Source organism: Lithobates pipiens, unplaced genomic scaffold, assembly GCF_037356315.1.
Source record: "Lithobates pipiens isolate NorthernLeopardFrog02 unplaced genomic scaffold, aLitPip1_a1.2 Scaffold_28, whole genome shotgun sequence".
NCBI lineage: Eukaryota > Metazoa > Chordata > Amphibia > Anura > Ranidae > Lithobates > Lithobates pipiens.
Window position 1 is genome coordinate 195671336 of NW_027507789.1, and position 13312 is coordinate 195684647.

Here is a 13312-nt window from a genome sequence, read left to right on the forward strand (position 1 = left end):
TTCCTCAAAAAATAGGTCTCTTTGGATAAGCAGGGCAGTCTCCTCCCCCCCCCCCCCCTCACTGTGGGGGGGGACACCCCACTTGCTGGAATATTCACATACCCAGGGATCCAGTCTAATGCGCCGGAACAGATGGTCCCCTCAAAGGGAATCCAGCTTTCTTTGAGTCCCCTTCCTAAATTGGACTCATTTGGATGTCACCTAGGTGTCGCTGTGTCTTTTTGTCTAGAAAAGAGTGGAAGTCCTCTCTGTAATAGGACAGTTTACATGAACTGTATGCTGGATGATACCAAGTGTACTACATTTGGGGGTACTGTCTTCTCTAGGGACAAAGCATTGGCATATGACTCTCCTCATTCAGTACACCATTCATTAAACACCACAGGGAGTTATCTGTACACCCAGGTGCTCTTCATCTTCTGGTTAACAGGTTGAAATCTTTGCTGGAGGGATTTGTACCCTCCTGTGTTGTCAGCAGGTGGAGGATCCTCAATCCCCACGTTTGGTACACCTTGATGGAGATATGGTACATCATGGGACCTATTTTCCTGGACAGGTTCTCCTCCCTGTGGTTTCTGCGCAACATTGTGAGGAAGATTCTTTAGATACCTACTCTTGTTCTACCCATAGTCAGGTACCTGAGCCATGTTGTGTGCTCAATGATAGGCAGGACCCACAGATTTGTGATTTCAGACACCAGAGGCTCCTTTGGGTTTTTTATGTGGCTGTTTGTTTTTGTTTATTTGGGGGTTTTTTTTTGTTTTGTTTTCCTTCATTCTATTTATTTTATTTTTTTTTTTATTTTTTTTTTGTGCAAATTCTTTATTTTGGAAATGTAGTATCCAACCAGCTGTGCAAATGACAGCAACGTGCAGCATGCAAGTAGACCTATATAGAGGCCACCAATAAACAATAATATAATTAGTTCAGCACAAGGAAAAGTAATATGGCCATTCTCCTTGGCATTGTTTCTAGACTTGTCGGGGCTCTAAATGACTGGCCATAAGCAAAGGGTTATATGGAAAAGCAAAGAAAATGTAAAAAAAAAAAAAACATACAAGATTGCACTCTAGCCTCTGCTTTGGGTTACCAAAATCCTAAAAGGATGTAACTCACCACAGCAAAAACAGGGCCTGAATGAACCAGGACTATTTTTTACATTTTACCATTTATACCTATTAAAAAAAAAAGAGAAAGAGAGGACAGGAAGAACAGAAGGAAGGGGGAAAAAGAAGGGTGGGATATCGAGTACTGGAAATGGCGCTAAAGAATGGAGGCTTGAATATCATTCTGTTTTTATGATGTTCTTTAACCAGTCTGTGGTTGAGGAATGCTCTTTATCCCTGCCTACTTTTGTAGTGGTGCCTGTAGAGAGCACCCTTTCCCCTTCAGTTCAGCTGACTTTGTAACGTGTACTTTTGCTCCCTCTACCGGTCTTGAGTTTTTTGCAACCCCCTATGGGGTATGCTGTAATGACTTTTTACATTCTTGAATTTCTTGTAAGGGAGATTGCTTATCTGGCTAGGAAACCTTCTTAGTATAAAAAATTCCTTTCCTGAATCCCAATGGTTGGGTGGGCAAAGCATGAACCACCCTGTGCAGACCAGCTGGTCTTTTTACAGACCTAGTTTTGTCAGAGGTTCGTCGGGCCTGTTTTCCTGTGGGTTGTTGTAGTGCTTTCTTTGTTGGCAGGCAGCCTTATTCAATGGTTTTTCACCTGTTTCAGTGGATTTAGGGTTTCAGTCTCGCTGATTCAGGCCCTATGTTCGGGTGGAGACGTTCCTCTCTGGGAATATCCTCTGTCTTGGTCTTGTCATTAGGTTTATCCTCACTGGCATCTCCCTGGTTATTGCCAGTCTCCCTTATTTTGCAGGAGACTTTCTTTTCTTTTCTTTTTTTTTTTCTTCAGTTGTTCCTGGGTTTGCAGACAGGAATACTTGTCTGTTTGTTACCCACTTCTCAGTTGGGCTGCTTTCTGGATGTCCACCCTATATATAATCTCCAAACCAGGAATCCACATAGGGACACAAGTCTCACCCTACCTGGTACTGCTTTCTATAAAACTGAGACATACTAGCTAAAGGAGGGGTATATGGAGGCTGGCTTACAATTTTCTGCTTGATAATGTCCACACATCCTACAGGTGTCAGTATAACCCAACTGTATCTGAATTCCATTACCCCTCAATGAGCTCCAGCAAAAATATTTTATGGTAAGTATAATCCTATTTTTTTTGTTACCGTCTCTATTTAGGTGTCATGAACATGTATTTTACCATCTCAGGGCCTTTCTTACTTTGATACAGGGTGAGAATTTACTCTTGGGAAATTTCCTATCTTGGCTCAGGAGACCTATTCATTGCTTGTTTTTAAATTATAAAAATGTCATCCCATGAAGAGTGGACATGTCAATTTGTGGTGGAGCCTGGTCGTTTTAACCAGCTAGCATGCCATTTCACAGAAGGGGGGAGGGTCTCTCTCCAAAAGGTCCCCTTTGTCACCCTGTAAGTGGCTTATGGAGGTGCCCCCATAGGATATGTGGGGAATTGGCACACAGGCCTAGAGCTCAAAGATTATGGACCACTGTGGGAATATCTCCCTTCTGGCACCCGTACACATTACTGGAAGCTGTCAATCAAAAACTGACACAAATTCCTGGCATTGTTTTGTCGAAAAGAATAGCATTCAGGTATGGATGGTGGAGGTGGCTATTGATGACCAACACAGGTAGTTCTACCTTCATAACCTAAAAGTGACACACTCTGAAATCCTTGTTGGTCCAAAGTTAAACTTGAGGAAATCAATGGTCCTGTGCTGCTTGGTAAAAAACCTCCCATGTTTCTTTTTTTTTATTTGGTAATTTTTGTGCAATAAAGAGCAGGACATTGCATGTTTTATTAAATTCAACAACTGCCTGTAATTTAACCTCCAGCTTTGAACAGGAGAGATGCAGTGAGCCAGTTCCAGGAGCAGGGGGATAAGACATCTAAGAAATTCTGACAAAACACCGAAGACTATTGCGGATCCAAGGAAGAATGTTGTTTTTTTGTTTTGTTTGGTCTACTAGAGAAAGTCAAGACTGGATGCAGATTAAAATAAAGTTGAATTTTTCATTTTTTTTATTTTTTTATTTTTTTTGGATAAAGTACAAAATGACTTGTTTAACAATTCTTTATTATATGTTTTCCATTTTGAATAAACCAAAATCTTTCCTTTTTAAAAGAAAACTTTAATTTTCAAACCATATCCTAGTTTTGGATGTTAAGTAAAGTTTTAAATGCTTTCCCTCAAAGAAATGAATGGGGATGGTTGTCACCAAGACAGAAAGACAGTCTGGGTAATCAATAGAGAGATTTCTCTTTACTTTCTACCATAACTGGAAGTGAAGTGAAGTGAAGGGGGGGGGCCAGACCATTTAAAAAAAAAAAAAAAAAAAAAGTTTGGCCTGGAGCTGGTCTTTAATTCTGACTGGATGAAGTCAAGTGTTTGTAAAAAGCTTGTACCAACCTCTGCTGCGCACGTGGCAATATTGTTAATTTATATACTGAAATTAATTTTATTATTTATAGTGGCGTATTCCAACTGCATGATTGTGTCAGGAGATGTGGAATTACATAACAGAGTAAAGGAAATCTGGAAAGAGAGGTCATAGTACCATGTTAAAATGGCAAAGCGGATCTTAACACGGGACTTGAGAAAATAGTCATGGAATCCTATCATGGGAGATATACAGGTTCCCCAATCATCATTCATGCCAACTGCCTGTATCTGCCAGTTTAGGCCAATATGTAGTCTTCTACGTATTTTTGGTATATATATATAAAAAAAAAAAAAACGCAATAAGCGTATATTGATTTGTTTGCGCAAAAGTTATAGCCTCTACAAAATAGGGGATAGATTTATAGCATTTTTTTTTTTTTAAACTAGTAATGGCGGCTATTATTGTGACTGGCGGAAACATCTGACATTTTTGGGACCATTTGTCATTGATACAGCAATTAATGCTATAAAAATGTCACTGGCAGTGAAGGGGTTAACACGAGGGTGCGATCAAGGGGTTAACTCTGTTCCCTGGGAGGTGATTCTAACTGAAGGGGGAGGGGACTGACTTGAGGAAGTGATGGATCGTGGTTCCTAGCTAATAAGAACACATGATCTGTCGCTCCTCTCAGAAGAGGGAAGTGTGTGTGTGTGTGTGTGTGTATATATATATGTATATATATACACACACACACACACACACACACACGCACTCTCTCTCGTCCCTGTTCTGTGTCTCCTGCTCACGATCACTCATGGCAGCGGTCAGGAGCATCGGCACCCCCTGCGCACCTGCTATCCCGACCCCGCGAGCTGACGTATAGCTATGACGGCTCATGCAAGGGAGCCAGCCTGGTGGGGAAGCTGTTAAAGTATAAGTTCACCTTTTCAGAAATAATGAAAAGGTGAATTAACACCCTAAAACCTAACCATCCCAGAGTCCAGGGATTTTGAGTCCCCCCCCCATTCTTTCTGCAGTGCTTCCAGGACAGAAAAGAATGATTCTACAAGTTTTTATGGCTAATACACCTGGCTCACCGTCAGGTTCACATGTGTGTCTGCAGTTCTCAAAGACACACAGGACCCTTTTGGAATGTGTACCGTGGCCACCCCGGACATGTGTGGACCAGCTCCATTGAAAGCCAGGCACACTCGCATGTCATGCAAATTGGATGCGGAGAAAACTGCATTCAATTTGCACATATATGAACCTGCCCTTAAGGCACCTGATGTGGCTCACAGCAGGGGTTCATTGCATCCCTGTTCTCTGTTTCAGGGACGAATCTGGCCCACATTTTTGCTTGATTCCACATTTGGGAACCCAGCCTTAAGATCTGTTTAGTACCTGTGAGAAACCCACTGAAGTTGGTTCAATGGTCAGCCCACCCATAAGTTATGGTTTTGTAACAGTCTGGTGCAGTGAATCACCTGCTGTCTTATCTCTTTGGGACTTGAGCAGTGACATCTCGCTCTTGTATATTTTGTGTCTCTTCCTGCCCTCTTGTTACATTTTTTGTCTTTGTCTTTTTTTTTTTTTTTTTTTTTTTTTTTTAAGTTTCTCTCGGGGCCCATTCACACTAAAACACAGCTGCAGGCAATTGTGTTGTCTGTATCTCTCACCTAATTGTTGGGGGGTGAGAGGTGCATTGCATTTCTGTGCATTTACATGTTTCTGTGTCAGTGCGATGTTATGCCAACTTGCTGAATAACATTGCACTCCTCTGCAATGCAGAGAAATGCTACATTTTCTGTGTCATTGCAGGTGCCTGCCTTTTTCCACGAGGTGACTGCACATTGTGTGAATGAGCCCTTGGTGCATGATTCCTTGAAAACCCAAACTGCCATAATTTTCAGCAATGGGAGCCTTTTGGCTGGAAGTCATCTGTGATTGGTTGCAGTCTCCCTCAATCAATTTCCCTCATGTACTTCCCTTTGACAGCTGTTGCAGTTTCTACCTAACTAAATGCTGCTTATTTTGAGTTTTGAGATGATCAACTTTGGCTATTTTTAAAATCTATATTGTCAACTGACCCTTTAAAGCAGGGGTGCTCAATCTTTTAAAGCGTGTGGGCCACTTAAGTGGTTTGGTAACTGGTCATGAGCCCCAATGAAATTAAATGGTTCAGAATTTTTAACTTTGAATATCATATTTTACCCACTTCAGTACCGTGCTATATTCAAAAGACAGCTACAGTGAGGTACTATAGTTCTGGGAGGGTGTCCATAGCTGTCCTCCCAGAACCCCACTCCCTGTGGCACGCATCGGCCACGCTCTGTGTTTTTTTTTTTGGACACAGCTGATCACAAATCAGGGTAAAGGGCCGATCACAGTGGCCCTTTATTATGTGATCAGCTGTGTCCAATCACATGTACACAAACTTGTCAGTTATCTTCAGTTCTTACCTCATGTGCAGTGTCCGTAGAAGAAAAGGAGTGCCAATAACTGGCATGGCTGTCGGCACACTGATCATCAGTGAAGAAAAAAAATTACTTGTTTGCTAAATTTTATAACCGAAATGCAGAAAACTTTTTTTTCAAAATTTTTGTCTTAGCAAAGGAAAAAAAAAAAAAAACCACAGTGGTGATTAAATACCGCCAAAAGAAAGCTATCTCTTAAAAAAAAAAAAAAAAAAAATTTAATATGGAAACAGTGTTTTGTGGCCGCGCAATTGTCAGTCAAACACTGATATGGCTGAAAATTGGCCTGGGCAGAAAGGCGCCCCCCCGAGGCTTTCCTCTCCTCATGCACTGTCAGTGAACAGAGGAAAGGCAATAACCGGCACGTCCTATTCACACTCTGGACACAGCTGTTCATATTGTAAGGCACCTACATTATAGTTTCTTTACTGAGGTCAGAGATGCGGTATGTCTGAGAGACGTCATACGACGTCCACTCTAAGGCTGGGTTCACACTGGTATGATCGCAGACATTGCATGTGAGTCGCACCTCATTGTCAGTGTGAACCAGTGTGCGATGCAGGGATCGCAGGGTTTCCTGCATTGCACCAGTGTGAACCGGGACAGAATGGGAAAGCCGGGTGAGAAGTGGTTAAAGTATAAGTTCAACTTTAAAAAAAAAATCCATCTTTTTGCAGGTAAAAAAAAAGTACATTATTTTTTTTTACTTTGAGCCTGGAAAGCATTGCACCTGCGATCAGCAGATTGTGGGTGCCATGCAGAAGTCCTGCCGACTTCTTAGTGTATTTGTCTGCTTGCATGGGCAGACAGGTACACTGCCAGGAAGAATGAATGAACTACCAGAACACTCAGCAGCCCGGTTGTAGTTCATTAAAACTACAAGCTGCCATTCACAGAAGATGGTGAATGACATGACATGGCAGGCAGGGCAGAGCCCCATATGTGCATGTTATTTTCAAACAGTGACAGCGGGCGCCCAGAGAAGATGCCAGCTGTCACTGGGGAGAGGCTGCTGGAGCATGTTACATGGCCCGCAATAGTGGCTTGTGTAGGAACGTCAGGATTATGGAGGACCGGCAGTCATTTATTATTATAATGTATTTATATAGTGCCTACAGTTTGCCCAGCGCCTTACAGCATGAGGGCAGATAGTACAATTACATTGCAATTCAAAACAGGAGGAATCAGAGCGGCGTGCATTTAAAGAAGGCTGTGTCCGTTGCCATAAGTTTGAGGTTGTGTGCCACATCATACCGCTCTGGGGCCCATGGATTAAGTATGCCTGCTTTAAAGTAAAGCTTTCGCAAAAGAATAAAGACTCCTTTTACTGTCCTAAAATATCAGTTGCCTGGATGGTGATGTGAACTCTCTGGCTTCAATACTTAACACCAATCAGCCATAGTATTATGACCATTGACACTTAAATAACTTTGATTATCTTGTTACAATCTGACAGTGGGTGGGATATATTGGGCAGCAAGTGAAAATGTTGGCTCTGAAGTTGATGTGTTGAACGCAAACAAAATGGACAAGTGTAAGCAGTTTGAGCAGCTTTAACGATGGGTAGCTTGTAATGGCTAGACCCATGTCCAAAGCCAAAAGTGCCCACAATGGGCACATGAGCACCAAAGCTGATCCACAGAACAATGGAAAAAAGTGGCCTAGTCTGATCTTTTACATCATGTGGGTGGCCTGGGCATTACTTACCTGGGGAAGAGATGACACCAGGGTGCAGTATGGGAAGAAGGCAAGCTGGTGGAGGCAGTGTAGTGCTTTGAGTAATGTTCTGCTGGTAAACCTTGGGTTCTGCCATTCATGTGGATGGTATTTCACATGTACCACCTGCCTAAACAGTGTTTGTGACCAAGTACACCCCTTTGTGACCTCTTTCATCAAGATAATGTGCCCTGCACATTATCTTGCTGAAAGAGGTCACAAAGGGGTGTGTATCTCAAACATGGTTTGAGATACACAACGTTTCAGGTGTTGGCTTGGCCTCCCAATTTTCCAGATTTCAATCCATCAAGCATCTGTGGGATGTGCTGGAAAAACAAGTCCAATCCATGGAAACCTCAACTTACAGGAATTAAAGGATCTGCTACTGATGGCTTGGTGACAGATACCACAGTGTACCTTCAGAGGTCTAGTGGCGTCCATGGCTGTTTTGGCAGCAAAAGGGTGACCTACACAGTATTAGGTGGGTGGTTATAATACTACAGCTGATTGGTGTAAGCTGACTATACGATCTGATTATACAGTCTTCTTTAGATCCACCATCGCTTATGTAGTGCAAGGGCCTGCCTGATTGGAAACCAATAAAGTGGATGGTTTAGGTCCTGGGTTTTCGATTACTTTATGTTCTAGTAACTACCTGAAGTAAAAGGGAGAGTTAATCTCTTCAGCAGAGACCTAGTAGTAAAAAAAACTGACAAGGGTTATAATACTTCAACGCTGAATTAAAAACTAAAAAATATGTTTTGTTAGAGGTGTACTTATTCCCCAATCCTTTTTGTTGCCAAGCCTTTTTTTTCCCTTCATTTTTTATACAGATTTTAGACCAGGAAATTTGCATAAAAGCCCCAAAAACAGTGTTATGTTTTTTTTTTGTAGGCAGAGATTGTTAATGTTGCACAACAATCTATCTTTAAGCCCGGGTTTAGACTATAACCCGCTGCAGAACGCACAGGCTCTGTGTCCCTGTTCCCCGTTTCAGGGATGAATCAGGGCCGATTCTATGCCTGAATTTGGCGCTGAAACTGAGCCAAAGACGCATGCATTTTTTCTGCAGTGCACTCCGCAGCCACCCCGGAGATATGTGAACCGGCTCCATAGGGAGCCAGTCACATTCTCCTACTATGCGAATTAGATGCGGAGAAACGCACATCTAATTAGCATAGGTGTGAATGGGGGCTTAAAGTGGTTGTAAACCCTTACAACACACTTTGACCTACAGGTAAGCCTAAATTAAGGCTTACCTGTAGGTCCAAGAAATATCTCCTAAACCTACACGGTTTAGGAGATATTTGCCGAAAGACAGGCACCGCGGTCTACGGTGCATGCGCCGTAGACAGCAGCGCGCAGGCGCACTGAGCGCGGCCCCTGTCAACGGCGATATGCCACGCATGGCGGCTCCTGTGCGCATGCGCGGGAGTGACGTCTTCGCCGAATGACAGCGGCGGAGCAGCGAGACCCACTGAGAAGATGGATGCAGCGGACAGCGGTGACTTCGCTGGCTCCTGTGTCAGGTAAGTGACACATAATGGACTACTATGCGATGCATAGTAGTCCATTATGCTTTACCTTTGCAGGGAATGAGGAAGTAAACTCATCGGGGTTTACTTCATCTTGAAGAAAAAAAAAACACTTAAATTAATCTTAGTGTGCACAAACATGGTATAATTCCTGATTTTTCAGAAATTATATAAAAAAAAAGGTAAATATATAAAACCTTTTAAATAAAGGGCCATTTTACTGTCCACTGTACTGTAGATATAATGGGGAAAAAAGACCTGGTGTCCAATGAATGGGAGTAAGAAAAATGCCCCTGCATTGGTAGTAAGTGGGAGTAAAAATATTCCCCTTTTTTAGTGAAATGGCGCCCCACTCCTTGTGCTGGTGGTAAGAAGGTCCCCCCCCCCCCCCATTGTTGATGGTAATGGACAGGGGTGTAACTACAGAGGTCATAAGTGCGACCCGCCCCCATGCTCCAGGGGTCCTAAGCGGCTCCCCTGTACATCTATATAGGAGGGTGGCATATACAGGAACAGATCCCCTCTGTTTTTCCTCCTGCAGCTGCTGAAACCTGCTTCTCCTCCTCATCTCCATCCCTCAGCAGCTGCAGAAGAATAAATGGAGGGCATTGGTTCCTTCATATGCCGCCCCTCTTATCCAGGTCCCTCTGGCCCCTGCAGTTGCTCCCGGTTTCCCCCTCCCCTCTTCTGCCGGCATCCCTGCTCTGCATCCTCACCCCCCACCCCACAGAAGAGGGGAGGAGGGGGAAGTAATTTAACGACTCCTTCCTTTTCTAAAATGGACAGAGTCGGTGATTGGTACCGAACACTGACTCTACTATGCTTCAGTTTTACATATAGACAAACTGTTAATGAACGGGAATCTCTGTACAGAGCTATCCCTGTCCATTCACTCTGCGCAGCCGAAGGGTTCAGAAATGGAGACTGAGATCTTTGACCTCAATCTCCTCTTTCGGTGTCTCAAAGGTGAAATAAACATCAGAGGTCTGTTTAGACCCCAGTATGTCACCAAGGAACCCCTTACGGGGGTCCTAAAAAAAAAAAAATGTAAGAAAAAAATCCAATAAAATAACAAAAATAGAAACCTACTGCCACCAGTGGCAGAACTACTGGGGTCGCACTTGCAACTGTGCTCTGGTGTTCTGCCACCACGTGGGGGAGCCCACAAGATGCCAGGATCAGTAGGAAGGGCCCTGGCAGTGGGTCAGGGAGGTCTTTCATACTTTTACACCGGGACCCTGACGATTTTACTTACGCCCCTACTAGTGAGGTTAGGAATGCCCCAGCCATTTGGGGGGTTTTTTTTGCGGGGGGGGGGGGGGGGTTAGGGGTCACTTACCGTTGAATACATCCTATGCTGCTTCACTACTAGCTGAATGACATTACAGCTAGAACTTTGCAGACAGTGACATACAGAAAACCACTCTATCCAACAACGACACATTGCCCCTACCGGTCCATGGTTCTCCTTGCTGGAGGCTCCGACATGGGGAAGCAAAGACCTATCTCTACGACAATGACTTCCTCCACAGACTGTGCTGAACAAGGCATGGTAAGTCCATGGGGGGGGGGGGGGGGGATAAGCGCTAGGGAAACCATAGCCAATTCTGGTGCCTAGTCCTTTGTCGTCCTCCTGCTTATTTGGGCACAGCTTTGAGGTCAGTTCCTTTTTAAAGCGGTTTTGGCTCCAAATCACATTGCATGAATTAGAGGGTTCTGATCCTCTTCTGCCTGACAGGGACTGGTTGTATGGAAGTGAGGGGTTCTGTATAGCAGGCAGCTCAGGTGTTATTGTGACCAGTGACTGAATACTGATGGTACCTCCTTGACCCTATCCTGGAATTCCCTAATGCCGGGGTGGCCCACGACCTCCTGCTCTGGAATGGCGGGTTAGCAAGCCCAGATCACAGGATGCCAACAAGTCATACCACAACATCGGTGTTGTGAATGAAGCTAGTGGTAGAGGAAGAAAATGGCTGCAGAGCCCATAAGTTGTTGCTTCCTGTACAGTGCTGGCTTTTGCCACAGGCAGAGTCTATGGCAAAGTTCAGTTAACCTACAGGATAGACACAGGTGCACTACCCTGCACCCGCGGTGTGGGTAATCAGTGTGGAATCAGCCCTACCCAATCGGACCTTCTGTCCGTTTACTCCCGACTGCCTTCAATCCAGTCCTAAAAATCCTATTAAAAAATAAATAAAATAGAAGGGAGTTTGCCCACTTCCATCTGGGTGGATTGGAGGGTCTATAGAGTAGTCATGACCCGTCATCCGCCCGCTCCGCTCATTGTGGCCCACAACTGGTTACCAAGCTGCTTAAGGTGCCCTCGTTCTTAAAAAGGCACCCCTGCCCTAATGGAACTCAATGGAAAAATCTGACAAAATCACCAAAATGTTCTGCTTTTGTGGGGTTTTTTTTTTTTTAAACCTGTAATGAAACTGTCCATTTTATATTCAAGTTATATTAATTACATTTGTGGGAGTCAGATTGTGTGTTTCTATCATGTTAAAGCATTTGTTACCCCAACACTTCATATTCCTGATATGTAGCTGCTGTACCATGTACTTGTATGAAAAAGTATTCTATTCTCTTTGTATTGCTTCCTTTATGTGAAATCCCTGGTGTACCTGTTTGGTCCCCTTACTTTCCTATTAAAACTGACCACACTAAGCAGGAGAGCACACCATGTGCGCTTTCTAGCTATGCTGGGGAACTCAATGTACTCTCATGATCAGACTTGTCCTCGGGAATAGCAAGGTGTACCCAATAAAGTGGCCGGTGAGTGAGTGTGTGTGTGTGTGTGTATATATATATATGAGAACTAGAGAGGTTTGTTATATGGGAAAGGTGGACTTCGTCTGCTAAGAGAACCTGTCAGCCTCATACAGACTGTGTGTGTATGGCCCCCTATGTCTGGTAAGCATCATAGAATCCTGCTTAAAAACCAACGTTCTCAAACTAGAAGAATTATACACAGTTATAAATACTCCGAGGGATTTATGGTACAGCAGTCTGTAGCGCAGTAATATAATTGGGAGGTGTCCCTAGACAAAGGAGCACCTGGGGCATGTCCCTGGCAAGAGGATCAGCTGGGGCATGTCCCTAAAAAGAAGGATCACCTGGGGGTTGTCCCCGGCATCAATGAGCACCTGGGGTATGTTCCTAGAACAGAGAAGCACCTTAATGATGGGCCTGGCAATGAGGAGCACCTGGGGGATGTCTCTGCAAATTAGGAGCACTTGAAGGATGTTTGGAAATATATACCACCTATGGGATGTCTCTAGAACGGAAGCATCTGGAGGATCTCCATAGCAAGAAGCAGCACCCGGAGATGTCTCTGGTAACTAGGAGCACCCGAGTGGTGTCTCTGGAAATGAGGAGCACCCGAGTGGTGACTCTGGAAATGAGGAGCACCCGAGTGGTGACTCTGGAAATGAGGAGCACCGGGGGGGGGGGGGGGGGGTATCTCTGGAAATGAGAAGCACCCGAGGGATGTCTCTGGAAATGAGAAAGAAGCACCCAGGGGATGTCTCTGGGATGGAGAAGCATCTGGAGGATTTCCATAGAAAAGAGAAGCACCTGGGGGATGTCTGGAAATGAGGCACCCGAAGGATGTCCATAGGACGTAGAAGCACCTGGGGCCAGTCTCTGGCAAATGGGAAACCACCTGGGGAATGTCTCTGGAAACGAGGAGAACCTGGGGAATGTCTCTGGAAACGAGGAGCACCTGGGGAATGTCTCTGGAAACGAGGAGCACCTGGGGAATGTCTCTGGAAACGAGGAGCACCTGGGGAATGTCTCTGGAAACGAGGAGCACCTGGGGAATGTCTCCGGAAACGAGGAACACCTGGGGGATGTCTCCGGAAACGAGGAACACCTGGGGGATGTCTCCGGAAACGAGGAACACCTGGGGGATGTCTCCGGAAACGAGGAACACCTGGGGGATGTCTCTGGAAACGAGGAACACCTGGGGGATGTCTCCGGAAACGAGGAACACCTGGGGGATGTCTCCGGAAACGAGGAACACCTGGGGGATGTCTGGAAACGAGGAACATCTGGGGGATGTCTCTGGAAATGAGGAACACCTGGAGAATGTCTCTGGAA

At 44.6% G+C, this 13312-nt stretch overlaps 1 protein-coding gene across 2 annotated transcripts in view; it reads left to right on the top strand.

Moving 5' to 3' along the window:
• Positions 1–3117, top strand: part of GNAS (GNAS complex locus) — a 223367-nt gene extending 220250 nt beyond the window's left edge. For both annotated transcript variants that reach the window (XM_077460240.1, XM_077460242.1), the window contains exon 13: positions 2932–3117. The gene's annotated coding sequence lies outside the window, so the exon portion shown is untranslated. The remainder of the gene's footprint in view (positions 1–2931) is intronic.
• Positions 3118–13312: the final 10195 nt, after the last annotated feature.